Genomic DNA, 19,026 nt, shown 5'->3' on the forward strand with positions numbered 1-19,026 from the left:
AAATTGAAGCCCAGATTTTTTGCAAAACTGCAGCCCTGTTGAAATTCTTCATGTCATCATAAAGGTGGTAGGTCCAGCTGCGCTGGTAACTAGATAGCCATAGCACAGCATGCCTGGAGCACCTGTGATACACTGGGCAGTGTTGGCAGGAGAACAACAGTGATTTTAGCTCCTCCCCCATAATAATTCTGCAGCCATTTCACTCTAGTTTTGTTAGTGCATCCACAGGCTCAAATCTAAGATGTACAATGTCTGCTCCCTTTTCAAACAGATGTGAAAATTTATGGCTATATAATCTAGGAGAGGAAGAAGCAGCCCATCCTGGTCATTTGAAATGCCTTTTCTGGGTACTTAGTTTTTCTGAGATCCTTAGCTACTTTTACTTTCCAAGAATAAACATTTGCTTATTTATGGTCTCAGAGCAGTTCTGTTTTATATCAGGGAAAATTCAGGGTTTTTTCTGTTACATTTTTCCATTAAACTTACCTGACATTACTAGACTTGTATATGACAAAAAAGTGTATGGATGACACACTCTGAACTGTACTGCTTGAGCAGTCAGTGGAAAAGCCTGATTCAAGTGCACTGCCAATTTAGCTCTTCAAAATTAGAGCATATTTTATGACTACTAGAAATTAAGGAAACTGTAAGGTTGCTTAGTTGCATGGATGCCTCCTTTAGTGTGAGCCTATGCAGCTATGTAACCTTTGCAGCAGTATTTATAGAAAGAGCCCTCTTCCTGAGACTTTTCTGGAGCATAACTATAAATGTTCATACACTTCTACTGTCTGATATTTACATCAGCAGCTTTCTGTAGCTTCTGTAAAAAGAGACAGGTTTGTGAGCATTTCTAAAGCAGTACTGAATGTAATTTTCAAAAACATGGATTGTGCTTCATGACTTTTTTTGTTTTTTAAAAACACACACAGCTAAATAGTGCCTTTTTTCCTCACAATCCATGTTGAAGATGCTCACTCCCACTCAAGCATCATAAACTGATTCATTTGTGCAATACTATTCCAACTTGAAAACATTTTGTCACAGCTGTTTGAGAAATAATCTCCATTTTTCCTTACTGTGCTGCCAGCTTTCTGTTGTTGAAGTGTTTCAGTTGATTACCTAATGCAAATGCTATAAAATAAAACACCCATTGGGAAGGGGAAAGAAAAGAAGCCTTGTGTCCTGTCTTAATATTTGCATGTCACATTCACATTCAATGCCTTTTCCTTTTTTCTAGAAGATGTTGTTGTGCAGTAGTGTGAACTCCATGTGCAGCTATTGTGATTTTGAAGAGGAGGCCTGAGCTGGAGTGTAGTTCATCTGTAACAATTTCATACAGCTATAACCAAATATATTTACAGGCCTTTAAAATTTGCATTGGCCTTTCTAGCCAGAAATGAAATAAAATTTGACACTGTGATGAAAGTGTCGAGGAAAAGCTCTTAATAGTAAACCTGGTATTTGTAGAATAGAAGACTGACATTAAAACAATGCGCTGATACATGTATGTTTCCCTGCCTGAGGGGAAAAAAGACCTGACTGCTCAGTAACTGCAGTGATGACTAGGGTGTAAGAACTTGAATAGCATAGACATGTCATTTGCATTTGTAAGCAAGCACTTAGAACAAGAAAAGTACAGTGAGCATGGGTAAGCAACTGTTTTGGTTTTCTTAACCTGTACTGTAGCCACTGCCCTATAAACATTCCTAGCTGCATGCACTATGGAGCTGAGCAGGCATCTGGTCCAGCCAAGTTTCTTAATGTGATAGTTCCTAAATGTTTAGTTTTCAGCCTTGATGATCAAGAACTATCATGCAGTTACTCAGCAACTTCCACATGAGGATTTTGCTGGCTTTTCAACACCTCTTTCATTGCAAGTAGACTTTTCTGAACTTCTGTCAGTGGAAGTGATAGGTGTAATTGTGCATGGGAAATAAAGGTCTTTACTTAAATCAGCCAGGGGGAAGTAAAGGAAAAAGTTGCTTATATGAAGGTACAGAACTTTCTAAGGTCGTTGCACCTATTTCTGAAATCATGTAGCAAACAAAATGACAGGAAAAAAAAACCCAAACTACACCACAAAAAATGCTTTCTGTAAAATGACAGTAGCTTCTCCTATGAAAAACACAATAACTAATGTTAGAGACATGTCTCAAAGACTGGTTGAATTTTTTTCTTTTTTATTTTAATTGATGCTGCCATTTGTACAGGTAATTAATCAATTGGAATTCCTGGGAAGGGAGTGAAAGAAGGGAAAGAGGTTTTCTCTTCAAGGCCACATTTATTTATGTTGTTTTTTTAGGTCCTGCTTTTTCATTTTATTTGTTAGAATCTTGCATCTGATTCCAGCATAATTTACTTACTTTTTAATAAAATACAAGAAGTTGCTAGCGAATGTCAAAGCAATGTCCAGATGTTTTCTTCAAGCACAAGTCCCCTGCTATGACCTCCCCCTGGCTTCATTACCACATAACGCAGATGTGGTAACTTTCAATAAGAGCTAATTTAGAGGACTAATAATACTCTTTATTAAAAAAAAAGGAAAAAAAACACTTTACAAAGAACACCTGTGGCCTAAAAATGAATGCTTTGAGACCTTTCACCTTGTCATAATAATCAACTGCATCCTCATAAAAGTGGAAAATACTGTGATAAACATTCTCTGCCCACTTTCTACATGTTTATAAGACTGGTCCTGAATCCACTCTCAAATTTGCTGTATAACCTCTCATCATAAACATGACTGTCAAAATAATTGCACAAAGAACAATTACCCATCTTCCTGTTGGGGCTGGGGGATGGGGGAAATATATCTTGGAACATACTAGATTAAAATGGTGATTCATGGGCATTGTGACTATAAGTATACAGGTATCATGTTCGTCAGGTGCTTTAAGAAATGGTTCACTAACTTGCTGTATTCATGCGTGTGCTGTTTCAGCCTGCTACTGATAGGATCCCATCTGTGGGTTTTTCATCTAAAAAGCAATGTGTTTCAAAAATGAATGCAGTGTTAATAAGGAAAAATGCTGTTGTATTTTGAGAGAGAAATATACCTTATTTGGTATGATAATTTAAATGCTGTAACTCAAGCAGAACTCTGGTTTTGATGCAATAGTTACTGGAAAATATGAATTGTCTTTACCAGGGGAAAAAAAAAAGAAAAAAGGATTATTCTAGAGAATAATGGTCTTCTGGCTGTGAAGGCATTATTGTCTTGACAAATACTGATAGTCATTTTTAGCGCAGAATTGAATTTGGCATCCCTAATCTACTTTATTAGGATTTAATAACTTTAAAAATGTTGCGTGACTTGGAGAATTGGCAAGGGGGAAAGAAATGCTTAACTGCTAGAGACTTCTGCAGTTACAGCCTGGCTTTGTAAAGGCTGCTTCAATGCAGTGTGTAAGGGTGAGTGAATACATGGGCAGATACAGCATGAAACAGCAGATGCTGTAAGAAAGGGTCTATATGCATCTTTGAAGAGAGTGTGTGAAGAAGGCACAGTGCAGGCGGAAATACAAGCCACTATTGGGGACTGCAGTAATTCCTGAAGTTAACAGCTATGATGGCTATCTTCAGTCTAATTATCTGCTTTGGATCTTCAGTGCCTTCCCTTGACTGAAATAATGAATTCCAAGTTGCAACCATCAATGCTGCGGCTATAATAAGCAAGTCCTGTACACCAACAAATGAAAGGTCTCCTATTTATAACCCCCACCCTCTGCTTCAGTTCTACTTACAGCTAAGCTATAGATCTGGTAAAACAGATTACATTGACTGGGAGGCTCGTTCACTCTTCATTTGAGGTCCTTGCTTCTTCAAAATAAAACAGTCTGTAATCAAAAGATAGAAGTTAAGTCCATGAAGTCCAGGGGAATGGATCTTATGCTCAGATGGTGTGAAACAAAAATCTTGTTGGTTTTTGGGTTTGTATCCATTCAGAATGAGTTCACTGACTCGGGCAGATTCCAATCAAACATCTGTTAATACTAAAGGTTTCTTTGGAGAGATGGTTGGAAACCTGAGACTTACTTGTAGGAGAAAGGAAAAAAAAGTTGTTGTAAACATTGCTTTTCCACAAAACTTTTCAACAAGGGTTTTGGTGTGTTGTGCTTTTGGGGTGGGTTTTTTGTTTGTTTGGTTTTGGGTTTTTTCTTAAGATTAAAGTGGATTTTTTTTTTTCTCTTAAAAACGGAGCAAAACAGGAAAACATCAGTTCTCTCACCACCACCACAAACATTCTTTGTCAGTGCCCTTATTTTTTTTCCCAAGTGTATGGAAAAACATGTGAGAGTGTATGACATCTGTGTTCAGCCTCTCCCTTTTCTCAGCTGGCTCTGTGAGATAGCATAATAGGTCTCAATGCTTCACAAGTGTTCCAAAGGACAAGCCTTATCTTGCAGGTATTGTTGTAGGATATGAGATCATGCTCCAATACGGAGTTTATCACACTTGGTGTTTACTCAGGACCACCTTTGAGAGTGGTGGCAACAGAGGTCCCTGTCCTGTGTGTCAGAGGTAGTGATCACATATTGTCCTGAATTATCTTGCACACACTAGTGACTGTACAACAGTTCAGATCAATGTACCCCATATATCTGACAGTCACTTTATCTAGCAAGGATATTTAACTCATGTTTTGTTTTCTTTTAAATCTTTGTGCAGGACAAGATGAGAATCAGGATGCAATCAACAGGTTTTATTAACTAAAGCTTTGCAACTGGCTCATGTAACTTTGGTTCCTCATCACCTCACCTATCCAGGAAAGTCCTCTTATGTATACTTGTGTGCATGTGTGTCTAAACATACATAGTTGCAGTTCTCATAACTTGATCCTAATGAGATAAATGGAGAGTGAATTACAGAGCCAAAAAGATTCAAAGACAGTTTTGGAAGCCAGGTTTGAAAACCTTGTCAATATACTGTCAGAGGGAACAAAGCATACCCAGGCAGACACTTCAATGCTCTTTCAAAATGCAGTTTTGTGCATCTCAAATGGCTTCTGAGCCTCTGCTGAACAGTCCAGTTTGGGCTTTGCTCATTTCTAGTACCTAGGAAACACATTCAAAAGAGCTTTCGCTAATGAAAGATCCTGATACCAAAGTTTATGGTTCCTTTAACAACTGTATTTTCCAATACAATCATCTACCTTGTGACTGAGGAAGGGAAAACCCTCATGCAATGGTTTATTATAGACATTGAGATGGTTGTTCAACCTTTTAGAATCATTTTATGCTCTGCTTATATGTGTTGATTTAAACTCATTCTTGTGTTTTCTCATATGCACGAGAAAAGGTCTGTTCAAAGTCTAAAAGAGTGTGCACGTCCCTGTAGCTGCATTGGTAGACTCCCACATGCCAGTCTCATTTGGTTAATCCAAATTCAAATAATGATTGACAGCTGGAAGTCTTAACCATCTATTTGCAAAGATACTGCAGAAGACTAGGAAATAAGGACCTGAGTATCACAGCCATACAGGATATTCTAAAATTTCTTGTGGTCTGTGATACTCCATAGCTAACAGCGATGCAAATTAAGTGTTGTGATAATACCATTTGTCAGTTTTTTTCAATGTAGAGACTGAATTTAGGTATTTGTGTTGATATGCAGTTAGCTAATAAATCTTTCACGGTTTTTGTGGGGTGGGGTTTTCTGTTTGTTTGTTTGTTTGTGGGTTTTTTTCAGGTTGAGTAGTTACCAATAATTTTCTAGGAAAGATGAATATCTAAGTTTGGTGCCAGGATACTAACATACATCAGCAGTTTAGCATCTGAATTTCTAATTGTTGACTTTATTCTTTTAAAACCACCCAGAACTGTTGTTGTTGTTCCTTGTTATGGAAACATATTTCTAACCATTCTTTTAAAAACAATTTCCTCTTCATGCTCTTTTCTGTAATCACATCTTTAAGAAAAATGTGAGTGAGGAACATTAATCATTTGGGAGCCTTGTGTCTAAGTCTTTGAAGACAAAGTGCTGCTTCTGCTGACTGTAGACTTTTTGCCCAGGGTGGTTTCCTCTTTCCATATAAATCAAAAAATCCCCATACTGCTGTTCTTCCCAAATCAGGTGGGGGGAGGGAGGACCCTCAAGCAATAAATAGCTGTTTCTCATGTGAGGTTGCCACTGTAAAAAAGGGGCCAGCAACAAAATCTTACAAGATTTTTGAGAAACAATGTTTAAGAAACTAAATGAGAAACAAAGCCAAATTCTCACCTCCCCAAAGCTGAGGTGAAAGTCCACTCCCATCACTTCAGAAACTGATAGGATTCTGCTCTCTGAATGTCATTTCAGTTTACAAGTATTTCTTAGTCTTCTGCATATTGTTTTCTAGGCTTCATCTGTTAATGCAGCAGCTATTAATGCATCAGATAATAAGATTCATACCTCAAATTTCTGTAAGGAATATGCATGTGATGGGCAAAACAGGCTGTTTGGTGAAGACTTGCCTATTGAAAGGCAGGAGGAATATTAGTTGTAGAATATTGGTGTATGTTTTTAGGAATGATGATTTTCCAGTCTGTCAGATGACCTAGAGCATAGCTGAGAAGTTTAAGTAACTTCCCCACAGTTACTCATCAGAGACAGATGTTTCATCCTGCATGTGTGAAGCAAGTAGACTAACATAGATGGAGGGTAAATTCTTGTATCTTGCACTTCTTGTTTTTCTAGTCATCTCTGGGCATCTGTCATCATCGTTGTCTATCCAGCAGAGAAAAGTCTCTCCCTCAGGTAAGAGCTTTCTTTTCCTACTTGGGAGCAATATAGATGCTTGTTCTTTGTACATAACTTGGTGTAAGAGCTGTGTTAGTATTATTGCACATAAATATTTTTATTGGCACATAAACCAATACTGCTGCAGATCAAAAGGAAGCCTGTTTGGGTAAGTGGTATTGGCATGTGGCTGCCATAAATATCTGATGATTATCAGATAGTATTGAATAGAATTCTCCTATCCTTTGCAATGTTTTTGTTAGAAAACCTATTACTGTCATCCTTTATCAGAGGCACTGAAACATAGGTAGGATTTATCTGTTTTGAGAAAATGCATCTTCTGACCCTTCCTGCTGCCTTTGTTCAGGCTCATCCCTTGCCTAGCTACAGTGTGGGCCCAAAAGTGCTTCAGCAGGGATGCTCCGTGCGGGGGGAAGGTGAATGGCCTAGGCGGATCCCCATTTCTGCCAGCAGTGAGAATGTTGCTGCCAGCCATCAGGTACAGCAAGCAAAAAGAATTTTGAGGAACAGGGCCCTGACCTGATGGGTATGCCTGATGAGGTATTTTGATACTGATTCATGCTGAGATAAAAGCAAGATTGGGCTTTTATTGCACTCCTAAGCCAGGAGTGTGGTGCCTGTAAATATAGCAGGGCTGTTGTTATAGGTGAATTGCCCACAGCTATGCAAGAGCATTGTGGAGGAGCCAGGAGTTCAGCCACGACCCTTTGTGCCCTGTGAGGGCTCCTCCTATGTCTCTTTGCTAATCGTTTTCTCATATAACTTTCTACTTTGGCATGAATAATGGTGCAAATTAATGTGTACCAAACCCTATCATTTTAATAAAATAATAATTTATTTCTTTATATGGAATTTAATTTTTGTACTTGCCTGTCATGTTCCAGGCACCAGGAAGGGTCAAAGAACAGGTGTGAACATCTGAGGAGCTCTGTATTTGCAGCTTTGGACACGAGTTCTAAACCCTCATGAACTTGTGTTGCTGGCTGAAGCCAAATCAGGGTACAGGATGTTGTTCTCTGAGGTTCCAAAATGAATCCAAGCCTATGATGTGGGAAATAAAGCAACACACAACAGCTTTCTGAAAGTTGGAACTAACTCCTTTGACTCATTTGGAAAAGAGTCAGAACAGGAACAGCTGTCTGTGCTGGCAGCATTAGGTGATTAGAGTGCAGTAATTGCACCTGCTTTTCTCCCCCCTAAGTCTGATTCTTGCTTCTAAGGCTTTGTGTGATTAGAGAAAAGAAATACCATTATTACCTTTTTTTGTTTGCCTGCTATATTAACCACTTTAAAAACCAAGGAGAAAAGATCAGAGAAGATGATACATTCCTTTCAGTCATCTGTAGCCATTTGGAACGCTGGTGTGTTTCAGAGTCTTGTCTAGTGTTTCAGATAGCCTTGTGGTGAAATACACATCTGGTGGGAAGAACTGGGGACATGTATTACATAGAACCTTCCCACTTATATTCTCAGACCAACATCCCTCTTGCCCAAACTCTGCTAATGTTTAACAGAATAAAAACAGGTTATTTTTGCATCATTAAAAAAAAACCACAAGCATCTTCCCTACCCCATCAAGGACCAGCCATACAAAATGAAACCACAAGGATATCAGACTGAGATCATGCAAAAAAAAAAGCTTTAATTTTTTTGCTATATGTTCAGCTAAAACCATGTCCAAGAGCACCTGTGCCCTTGCTGTGCAATAACACTGTCAAAAGAAATATTGCAAAGAAGTACTGTTGTACCATAAATGTGCAAGCTAAGTGCTGCAGATCTCCGCTGCCACAGAGAGTGATGCTCCCAGGGCTCTCCAGGCCCACGGGATCACTGTAGTCTTTTTGGGTCTCTGAGCAAGCAAGAGATTTAAACTCTGCCCAACCACTTGCTTCAAGGCCATTTGCCTGATCATCCATTCTGTGGTTCAGTTTTTAAAGGGGAGACCTGCTCTCACAACCTCTGCAGGCTCTCCCTGTCTCCAGAAGAGCTGGGCACAGGTGGCCTTCACAGGGCAATAGCTACTTTAAAATTAACACACATCTCTTTGCACTTGCTGCAATTATTTAGAAACCTGCATGTCAAATGACCCATGTTAAACCAAAGACTAGGGATCTTCTAACAGCACCGGTGCACTAAACCACAACTGACAGCCTGACCCAGCATTGTGCTTTAAAAGGGCAGGGCCCCCAGCATTGGAGTTGGAATTTTTCTTTAATTAGGCCATTACCTGACCTTCAAAGCTGTATTTTCTTCCTCCTTTGCATGCTATGCTGGAGGAAGGGCTGCTGGAGAAGACAGGAAGAGCCCTATCTGATCATTATCGGGAGTGGAGAAAAGCCATGTGTTAACTTTTCCTTTTGACGTGTGCAATTAGTTTGGCTCATGTGGAAGAAACATGTCAAGGTAAGCAGCTGTCTCTGTCTTTCCCCTTGCTGATCCCTGGCAAGGTCTGTCTTTTGCACCTTATGTGAAAAGCAATTCAATCACCTGTTGACAGTGGTATTCCTCCCATAAAACTTGCAGCGTGTTCTGATTATGTACTACCATGAGAAACCTCTGTCCAGACAGTGCTTCAGGTGGTGGCCTGCCACTACTGCTAGGTTGTTTTACAGGCTGAGTGCACTCTAACTCTCCTCATAAAACTTAGTTTGAACTTTGGTGTTTTCACATCTCTTTGCCCCCTATTCAAAACAAGATTTTCCATTTTTATGAGGATACAAAGATCTTTCCATCCAGGGCACATGACATCTGGAGCATGTTGCTGTTGGCCCCCGCTTCCAAGCAATCCCCTCCCCACCATCCCAGCAGCTTCCCCCAGCTCTGCCACCTCCTTTGGCCTCCTTGTGGGAGATAGTGTGTGTCTCCCGTGTTCACTCTGACTTCATAGTCTTCTCAGGCAGGAATCTCTGCTAATACCCTTACCTTCAAAAAAATCAGTGAAATCGGTTCCTGCATGGAACGGCTGCAGGCTGCTGCCAGTGCTCAGGACACTGAGCACACCATGGCTGTGTGTGGTAGGTGACTCTCATGGAAGGCAAAAGATCTGTTTGGCGATTGTTAAAAAATATACAGGTATAAGAATTTATTTTCTCTTTAATTTCAGTTAGATATAAGTAATGCTCTGCTCATGAGAAACTCAGTCAAAAGCAAAGAAATTCAATTCAAATACTAAGAGGGAGTTCACTTTTTCACTTCTAATTCACCCTTTGGACTAATTTCAGCTGTGTTGCTGTCTAGTTATGCTGAGGAAAGACATGAAGTCCGCTGCATGTTTGTACTGTGGAAGGGTGTGCATATGCCCTTCCGCTGCTGCTGAAGGGGTGGCTCCCAGCATGAACCACGGTCACAAGCCTCCAGTCATACCTCTTGCTGCAGTTTTCCTGGGCAGCCACAGGAAAGCCATTTTAAACTCATGCTATCTCCTTTGCTTTGACCAGAAGTGCTGCTAATCCTCTTCCTTCTTGTGAAGCTGAAAGTGTATGAATAGCATTGGTGTGGCAAACTGGCAGCTGTGAGAACTCTCTGTCCTGGGACTGTGCAGATGGTTTGTATTTGTCCCCATGTGGGTGCTGTACCTCAGAAAATGGTGAGGCTGGTGCTTCCCAGTGTTACTTTGGACATAGTATCACTTTGGAATGTTCCAAGGAAAGGTTTGGGAAAAGCTTCTTTGTTTGATTGCAAACATTTTGGTTTGTTTCTCTAAGCAACTTAGGAGGTGATGCAACAGCAGTTGAGCCCTCAGTGGACAGAAATCTTAGAGTGTGATAGAAAAGGGGGGATGTTCAGAAAGGAGGATACTGGAGATAGCACTGAATTTTTAGGGTGCTATTACACTGTAAAAATAAGTACTCTGTTTTATGAAGGGGAAAATTGAGGCATAGCAAGACCCAGTGGCTTCTCTAATGGCATGCAGGAAATTCTTGCTCTTGGTGCTGACATAGCCCATGATCTGGCCAACAAGTAACTGAAGTTCTCCGCTGCTGGGGAACCCTGGGAACATGCTGTCTGAGCAGGCCAAGGCCGTGTCCTCACCCACTCTTCACCAGGACCCTGCTCTGCCTACAACTGCCCAAGTTCAGGGGGGGCGGCAGAGCCTCTGACCCTGCCAGAGGGTCTGGGTGGTGATGTGGGGAGGGAGAGGGTGTGGTACCTGGAGTGCTGCCTGCTCTTGGGGTTGTGTGCAGCCTGCTTGCTGGTCCCCCTCCCCTTTTTAGGAAGTGGCAATTGTGCAGTTACAGTGACATGATGGGTAATCAGAAAGATCATTTGTGCTTTTTATCACTTAACTGTTGCCAAAGGGCCTAGTCTTTAATCTGATGGCGTTCAGAGCTGAACCCGGGGACAGATAAACCGTTAGCTGTTAAGCTCAGTCTTTATCAGGCTCTGAGCAATTCGCGGGAGGCAGTTTATTCGAAGCAGCAAGCTCAGGAACCTGGAGAGCTCAGCAGGGACAAACTCACTGCTTGACCATTCTTCCCTTCACTTCTGAGAGCAGGCCGAAGCGATAAAGGACATGAACGATCTACTCATAATCGCGCCCTTTTCTTTGGAGGCTTCTGTACAGCAGAAACTGCACAGACCCCTGGGCGTGGAGGGAAGAAAAGGCCTCGTGGGGTAGCGACTGTGGGGCTGGGGACAGCAGACGGGTGCGAGGCCGCTGCGGGTCCACCGAACCGCCACTAGGTGGCACACAAGGAACGGCGCGGTGGGGCCGCCACCGCCCGGGCCCCGGCGTCACCCGTCGTGACGCCTGGAAGTGGCGGGGGGCTTGCGGCCGTCCCCCCGGCTACCGCCTGCGAGCGACCTTCGGCAGCCGTGGTACTTCTTGCAGCGAGGGCCAGGCGCTGAGCTCCCGCAGGGATCAACACGGCCGTTAGTTTTCCTTTCTGATCTTAGCCTGTATTTTAAGTAAGATGGCTAATTTTAGTGCTAAATTGAGCCTAATTATTATAATATAATGAAGGGCTGCTTTAGGTTAAACAATGACCCTTGCATTGTGTTTATATGAATGAAGAATTAACCTTAAAAGCTTGTCCTCGGAAAATGGATTGCACACTTGGTTCTCTCTATTGATTAGTTTAGGTATTTAAAGTGCTGCATTTTATCTCACCAGCCGCCCGGTAAATTTGTCATGATGATACTTAAAGGAACAAATTGACGTTGTTTATTTTCCCAGACCTCTTTGGCATATTTCTCGGCTACTTATTGCACCTTTGAGCTATATAGTATTGTGTGAAGGAACAGTGATAACCCTTCTGCTTAAATAAGCATGACAGTATAACATCTCTGTTCAGCTGAAACACCAGTGAAAGAGGTGCTGCAGTGCAAAATGCATATTACATTGTAGCTGGAGTGAGGTTAGCAATCCTGAAGAGGTTTTCAAGAAGACTAGAGTCTTCCCATATTAAATGAATGATGGGCGGTTTGTCAGAATTTCTGTTCACTCAGAAAAATTGGACTTCATTGCTCCTTGGAGCTGCCAGATAATGGGAGCCATCCTAATAATTGCAAAGTACTTCAAGACTGGGTAGTGTTAGGGATTTTGACTGGTGTGCAACTAAGCAAAGAGATACAAGACACATGTCTGCCTGTATTCTGATTTCTGAGGAAATAGGATGATGTAAAATTTTTGAGTTAGTATGGTCATCTGCTTTTCCTGCTGAAGTATTTTAAATCTTACAAAATTTTCTCCACAAGGTATTGGGAAATAGGAATTTTGTGCCATGATGCTAACATGTGAAAATCACCCCTCTGGGTACTGCTACAAGAAAGCACCACTATCTGTGCTCAGGAAGCAGTCTCAGCACTGCTTATCCCAAGTTCCCATTTGTGGAGGGTGAGTGAGGGCTGTGCTGTGGCTCTAGCGTCCCACACAGGCTGACCCCACTGGTGCCTCCTATGGTGGGCTAGGTGGTATGGGTTTCCCATGTTAGGTAACAGGAGGTTTGCAAGCACCTGCTGTAGGCAAGCCACAGCAGTCTCCACTCCCCACACTGGGCCAGGGTCCAGCTACCCCATCAGTGCTGCACTGCTCAGTGCATGTGAGGGGCAGTGAGCCTCCACCAGGGCAGCCATTTCCACAGCTGTCATTCTCTAGCGTGCTCCTTCACTTCCTCTCACTGTTTTCCCAAGTTTACAGATCTGCTTTTGGTCTGAGTGAGTGAGTGATTGCCACCCCTTTCCTAACCCCTTGTGCTGGCCGGTGGTAGGAATATGCACACCACTTAAATTCCCCAAACAAAATGGAAGTGGAAAGTCTTCGGCTTAGTTGAAAAGAACAGCAAATTCTGCTAGCAATCTGTAATGCAATTAGTGTTATTTGACTTGGCAGCTTTTGCAGGGCCTGCGTGGGCTGCAGGCTGCGAGGGCCTGGAGTCAGCCGCCATCTAAGAAGCAGGACTTGGGAGGAACTCTCAGTAATTTTTACATCTGAAGCTTCTCAGTGTTTTTTCTTCTCCACCTCCTCTTCCCGATACCCTTGACATTTGGATGCTGCAACCAGTCCTTCATCCCAGCTGGGAAGGGGAAAGGGGGCTAGTCCTCCACCCTGCCAGCCCTACGGGTGTCTGCATCCCCCCACCCAACCAAAGGAAAATAATTCTGGGTCAAAACCCACTGAGCCATCTGTGTTTCTGAGGCTAAATTATTTCTTACATGGGAAGTAGCATTAGGTTGGTATATCTGGCCTGCTAATTGCTTTAACTGGCTGAAAAGATTTTTGGTCTGTTCTTGAACTGTTTGTGTAAACTTAACAGAATAGTGTTACCTTCAGATCCTGCCCCGTCCACAGCTAGAATGTATAAACAAGTCTTTTGGTAAGAAAAGCAGCACAGAGTTTCAAGTTATGCTAGCAGAGGTTATGAGAGACAGGAAGTTATGGGCAAATTGATTTCACCACTGGGAAACTAGGGATTTCCCCCCCCCCCCCCAAGTAATGACTGTAAAGCATGCTAATGCTATTACAACATTAGTGCATTAAAGTGTGGCCTTATTAATTCAAGACATAAAGGCAACAAAATAAGCTGTTAAATTTAAAATATAATACATATATAATGAGAAAAAAGTCTGTGAAAGCTTTATTCAAATGAAAATGCAGAATTGTTTGAGCTAGTGAAGTATCTTTTGTGCTGAGTTACGAGCATATGTAATAGATTTAATTATTAATTTCTCCATTGTTCTATGCAGACAGATAGGGTTCAAGGCACAGTCATTCTCTGGCTTTCATGGATCTAATTTGTATAATTATTGCCTGAATAAAGAATTGCTCTGATTCCTAGCTTACTTTTTTCTTCTCCTCAGTACTACCTCACTGTTGCTTTCCAAAAAGAGAGCACCTGCCAGTTCTTCAGGAATCAGCTGATCACTTCCAGTGATGAGGCACGCTCCTGGTGACGTTCCCTTTCATGCCTTTTTGTCTAAATGAATTATTGTGCATCCTTTTTAATTTTATTGAAAAAATACATTTATTAAGGTCTAGCTTTGTAAATAAATAGCCAGAGACACATGGATGCATATTGCTGCTTTTCAAGGTCTCCTATTTATGGAAGCCAGATGAATGTGAAACAAAGAGAAACTTTTCTCTAAAAGCAATTATCTTTCTGCATTCCCATCAGTATAATTATATTGCAGGGAATTTTAAGGAGTCATACAAGTAGAATTGAATACTTAAAATCATGGCTGAATCATTATGCAAAAGCTGAGCAGAATGTCTTGCCTCATGCCAGCAGAACACACCACAGCTGACTCTTATACCTTTATACCTGAAATATATCTGTGTATTTGTCTTAGAATAAGAACCTGAGGTCTGTGCTGTATGTATGAAAAGTATTTATGGAAGAACTACAGAATTCCTCTCTGTTTTGAAATGCTAATATCAATGGGTTGAAATATTTTCTCACTCAGGCATTTAGAAATTCATTGCCCTACTCTGTGAGTAGCTTTAATTATGAGTATTTTCTTTGAGGTGCACGAACACATAGCAAGGCCCAGACTACATTGGTGGAGGAGTCTGGTAAAGATTATTATATTGACCATGATTAGAGGAAAAAACATTACAACTTTTTAGGAAGTTTTAGCACCAGCATGAATTTGTAACCTCTATGTTTAAGTGTATATTTGCATTTAGTACTAGAAATAGACTCATGTATTCTTTCCAGCTAGAGTTTTCCTTTGACCTCCTTCCATTCCTGTTATATCCGAGATTGGTCTCTTTTCCCTTTCCTCTTGCTTCCCCTTATTTTCCTTCTTCCAGCCTTTCTCATGTCAAAAAGGCCATGTAAATTTAAAACCCAGCCATGAAAAAATGAGGTGTTTAGCCTCACCTTGGCAAACAGCTTTAGCAATTCAAGAAATGTTTGTAACTTCCTGCACCATGGCAAACACTGTGCAAAGCATAAGAGGTGCCTGTCCTGCATGGGACTGACTCTGTGCTGCACACCTACAGCAGCTCCAGTCCAGTGTTTTCTTTTCTGTGAAAGCCATTTTGTCTGCCATGTGTTTGCATTTATTTCCTTTCCGGCTCCATACATGACTCATCCACAGCAGGACAGAGGAGCCAGGGCAGATTTGGGCTGCTTGGGAGCTCCTTTCCTCACTTCCTAGCCCTGTTTAGGGCAGCTTTCTGGAAGGCAGTCTCACAGTGAGGAGCCATTCGCCAGGCTGCAGAAATTAATTCACCATACATATGGTAGCTGGGCTCAGTGTTGCTTTTCTGGGCAAGCATGTGAGGGCTATCGTCTTCCTGTGCCCTGATACAAGAGACTGAGATGCTTCTCTCTCTGTAAAGTGATAGAGGCAGCTTTTATTCACTCTGTCTTTAAACCTTGGTGTCCCCTATAGGTTACCCACAAAGCATACTGTCACAGGTCTGCTGCTCCTGAGCTTTAGCTCAATCCAAACCTAATCTTTTCTTCTTTTTCCAGAAGTCCCATTGGCGCCAGCATTTTCTTGCATTCAGCCATGGGCAGAGTTGCAGTTGTTTCCTCTTGCTTGCTTCCTTCTGGGATCCTGTGCCAGGGCAGGAGGTATGTTTCCATCTGAGGATTCTCTTTGGGAAAGACTCTTATTGCAGGAGGGGGGTGGGGGGGTTATGCCTGAGCTATAATGGTGTTTTAACTGACTCCCCCGTCCAATAATCTGCAAATCTGTTACCAATCAGAACATGATACGTATCCTCAGCCAGTTTCAATGGGGTTTATTTCTATTACATCTGGCAGTGTGTCCAGTGAGGGAGAAAAAACCCTCAACCAGAATTAGCTGCACTGAAATCAGCTGAATTTTGGATGTGTTCAGGCCTTTTGGCCAGACTCATTCCAGTTCATGAGAAGTAATTATCTCTTGAGCATCACATTAATATTAAAGATCCATGGGCATTAGCGTTTAGGCAATATACCTTCTTCCCAGCTCCAAAAAAAAAAAAAAAGATGATGTGGGATAATTGATCTGAACATGCTCCAAATGTGCATATGTCTTTATTTATGCATTCCAGCGTGGATTGTTCAGGACGATAAGGCAAAATAAGGAAAAGCAGGCAAAAACGTTGAGACCTCTCATTTCCCTGGCCATTTCTGTTAGGAATAGTTATAATCTGCTAAAAATGAGTTATGAAAGCTAACAGCATGTTAATAGCATATGTTACAAACACTAAATCCTTTCAACTGGTATCAGATTTACGCCTTTCCCTATTTCTTAGATCAGGGGATTTGTGGCAGCTGGAGCTTATGGCTCTCTGTGGCCCCGCCAGTTGCTGGAGAGCCAGGTTTGGGGACTGGGGATTCCTCTTCCTAAGGCTCATGTGGAATCACACCCCAGCTTCTGCCTGGTGAAGGAAAAATTGCCCTTGGAGTACCCAAAATGCTGTCTCATGCAGGGTGTCCATCAGCTATGGGCATGCTGACATGGCCTGTCTCAAACATGGAGGTGATGATAGCTGCAGTCTCCAGTACATGGTGGCTGTACACACAGGAAACCATAGCCTCAGGTGTTCAAGTACCATTCAGCCAAAGTATGGCAGAACCCCAAGAACATGGCAGCATTGCTGGCTTAGGGCACTCCCATGCTGACATGCTCCTGTACCTGCCATCATGACTGATATATACATCTATGCTTAAGTATGCTTATGGGTCGGTAGATAGTACTGCATTGCTCATCCTTCCAGCAGCTGAAACTTTGATTACACTACACTAGCCAGAAATGTCATTATATTTAATCAAAGGGGAACTTTTCCTTACTGAATTCATGCGTTCAGTTTTACTTTACAGTAGAGGAAAACAAGTCTATAAAAGTGCCACTAGCTTGTTTCAACTCTTGCATGTGCACCCACCTCATTTCCACGCCCTGGTGACGGGTGTCAGATGGCAGTGTGGGTGCCTGAGTGGTCGTGGACTGGCCCAGTTTCCGGCAGAGTGCAGTGAAGGCCCTAGATATGGACTTCAAAGGTAAACAATTACCTTTTATTATCACACATGGCTTTAGCTCTATGAGTTTCAAATAGCACATAATCACAAGTCTGTGATAACATTTACTCCTGATGAGAGAAAATTTACCAAGTACTAAATTGCTGCTGAGATGACGGGAACATGAGCCAGGCAGGAATTAACTCTGATGATGAGTCAGCAGATGTTAATGTCTTGCACCATGCTGGAGACATCTGCTGAGCCGTCCACTGTTGAATCATCTTAAATATTTCTGTGTTATTACCCTTCCAGGAACAAGCTTTGGAGAACTTTTGTGTTATATATGCATATCTATTTTAAAATAAATATATGCAGGCACATAACAAGTGTATGCATTTAGGTATGTAGGTAATTTTCAGCTACGGGAAGGATGAGCAACCAGCAACTATTTAAAGTAAAACATGCATGGAAATGCTAATAGCAATTGCCTACATTTGGTGTTTGGAAAGCAATAGCTTTCCTTCAGTTGTGGCTCTGATGATCCTGGAAGGGTGACCTCATGCCCACACTCCCTGAACCCTCATGCAGACCAGCCTGGCCAAGCTCTCAAAGTGGGAGCTACAAATTCACTAACAGCTCACCATGTTTTGGAAATTAATCCCCTCCAGAACAGCTGCAGGGTGCTGTGTTCAAGTGTGTCATCAGTTTTATTTTTTTTCCCCAGTATGCCCAGAATGTCAATATGTAGTTAGATAAATGTACTAACTAGGCACAATCAAATGCATCAGATGAATTCAGTGGAGAGGGGCAAATGCCTTCTTAAATGAGCTCCTTTTTCATTGAAGGCTCTGCAACTGTGCCATCATACACTGTCCTTCTGCAGTGGATCTCCAGCAGATGCTAAAGGCAGTGGCATATAAATAACTGGAGGTGCCAAAGGACTGTAATCATTGTACAGAGGAAAGAGGCAGAGCTTTTGTTTGGTAAATTCTTTGTTGTATTCAGCTTAATTCACTGCAGCAAAGTAGGTAGCTTTAAATTGCTAACACTAATTAATTTATACTTTTGCATATATAATTGCCTGATTGTATGCACATGAGAACTGCAGTAATTCCATGCACATAGTACAAAACTGCATTTTTTTGAAACTCTGACTCTCTGAGGTCTGGAGGTCAAAAGTTAATTCTAGTGAGATGTAAGAGTTGTCTGCCAAAAATTCCTGTGTTTTTTTCAGGCATTCTGCAGTCTGAGCGTCACCACTCCAACTTGTGTTTTTAAGATTTCCCCACTCCCTGAATTTTCCATTGCACTTAAAAAGCACCACCCAATCCAACAAATGTTTTGGAAAGCAGGGTGAGAGCAAGCTTGGCTGATGTATAGAGGACATGGGAAGCACAAGCTGACAGTGAAGCTTGTGTGCCACACGTGGCCATGAGCCAGTGGGACTGGACAGCCCCACAGTGCCCATCCTCTGTCTCTTTATGTTCTTCTTGCTGCTGCTGATTTGGGGCTTAGTCTCTGCTCAGGATGAGCACATGGCTATGTATTGTCTGGTGAAGATGCTCTCAGCCCGTGTTCCCCTTTTCCAGGGACCTATGGCAGGTGCAGGTTCATGCTAGTCCCCACTATGGGCCTGAGGACCTCAAGGCTCCTGGTTACATTTGATGCTAGATGCTTAAAATAACCCAAAGGAAATGACGTGGACATAAGTCTGGAGTTTGCACTCAAACACTGCTTTCTCCAAAAATTAGCTCTAGCAACTCTTCTTGAAGTGCCCTGAAATAACAGTTTAGTGTTTAATGAACATTAAGGGGGAATTAAGTTAATCTAAACAGTAGCTTGATTTCAGACTTCTTAGTGGTGGCTGCACAAAAGTAAGGAGTGTTTTTAGACC

General features: G+C 41.9%; 1 long non-coding RNA gene across 6 annotated transcripts in view; it reads left to right on the forward strand.

The window, feature by feature from the left end:
• The first annotated feature begins 5,247 nt into the window (after positions 1 to 5,247).
• The window catches only part of LOC137442438 (uncharacterized), a 74,418-nt gene continuing 60,639 nt past the window's right edge, over positions 5,248 to 19,026 (forward strand). For 2 of the 6 annotated variants that reach the window (XR_010987682.1, XR_010987681.1), the window contains exons 1-3: positions 5,250 to 6,735; positions 9,019 to 9,141; positions 15,660 to 15,761. This is a non-coding gene — a long non-coding RNA (uncharacterized lncRNA). Of the gene's footprint in view, positions 6,736 to 9,014; positions 9,142 to 15,659; positions 15,762 to 19,026 lie in introns of all 6 variants that reach the window. The other 4 variants (XR_010987683.1, XR_010987680.1, XR_010987679.1 and 1 more) reach the window with 4 other exon arrangements.

Source organism: Melanerpes formicivorus, unplaced genomic scaffold (genome assembly GCF_026170545.1).
Source record: "Melanerpes formicivorus ecotype bairdi unplaced genomic scaffold, bMelFor1.0.p_v2 SCAF_7, whole genome shotgun sequence".
Lineage (NCBI taxonomy): Eukaryota > Metazoa > Chordata > Aves > Piciformes > Picidae > Melanerpes > Melanerpes formicivorus.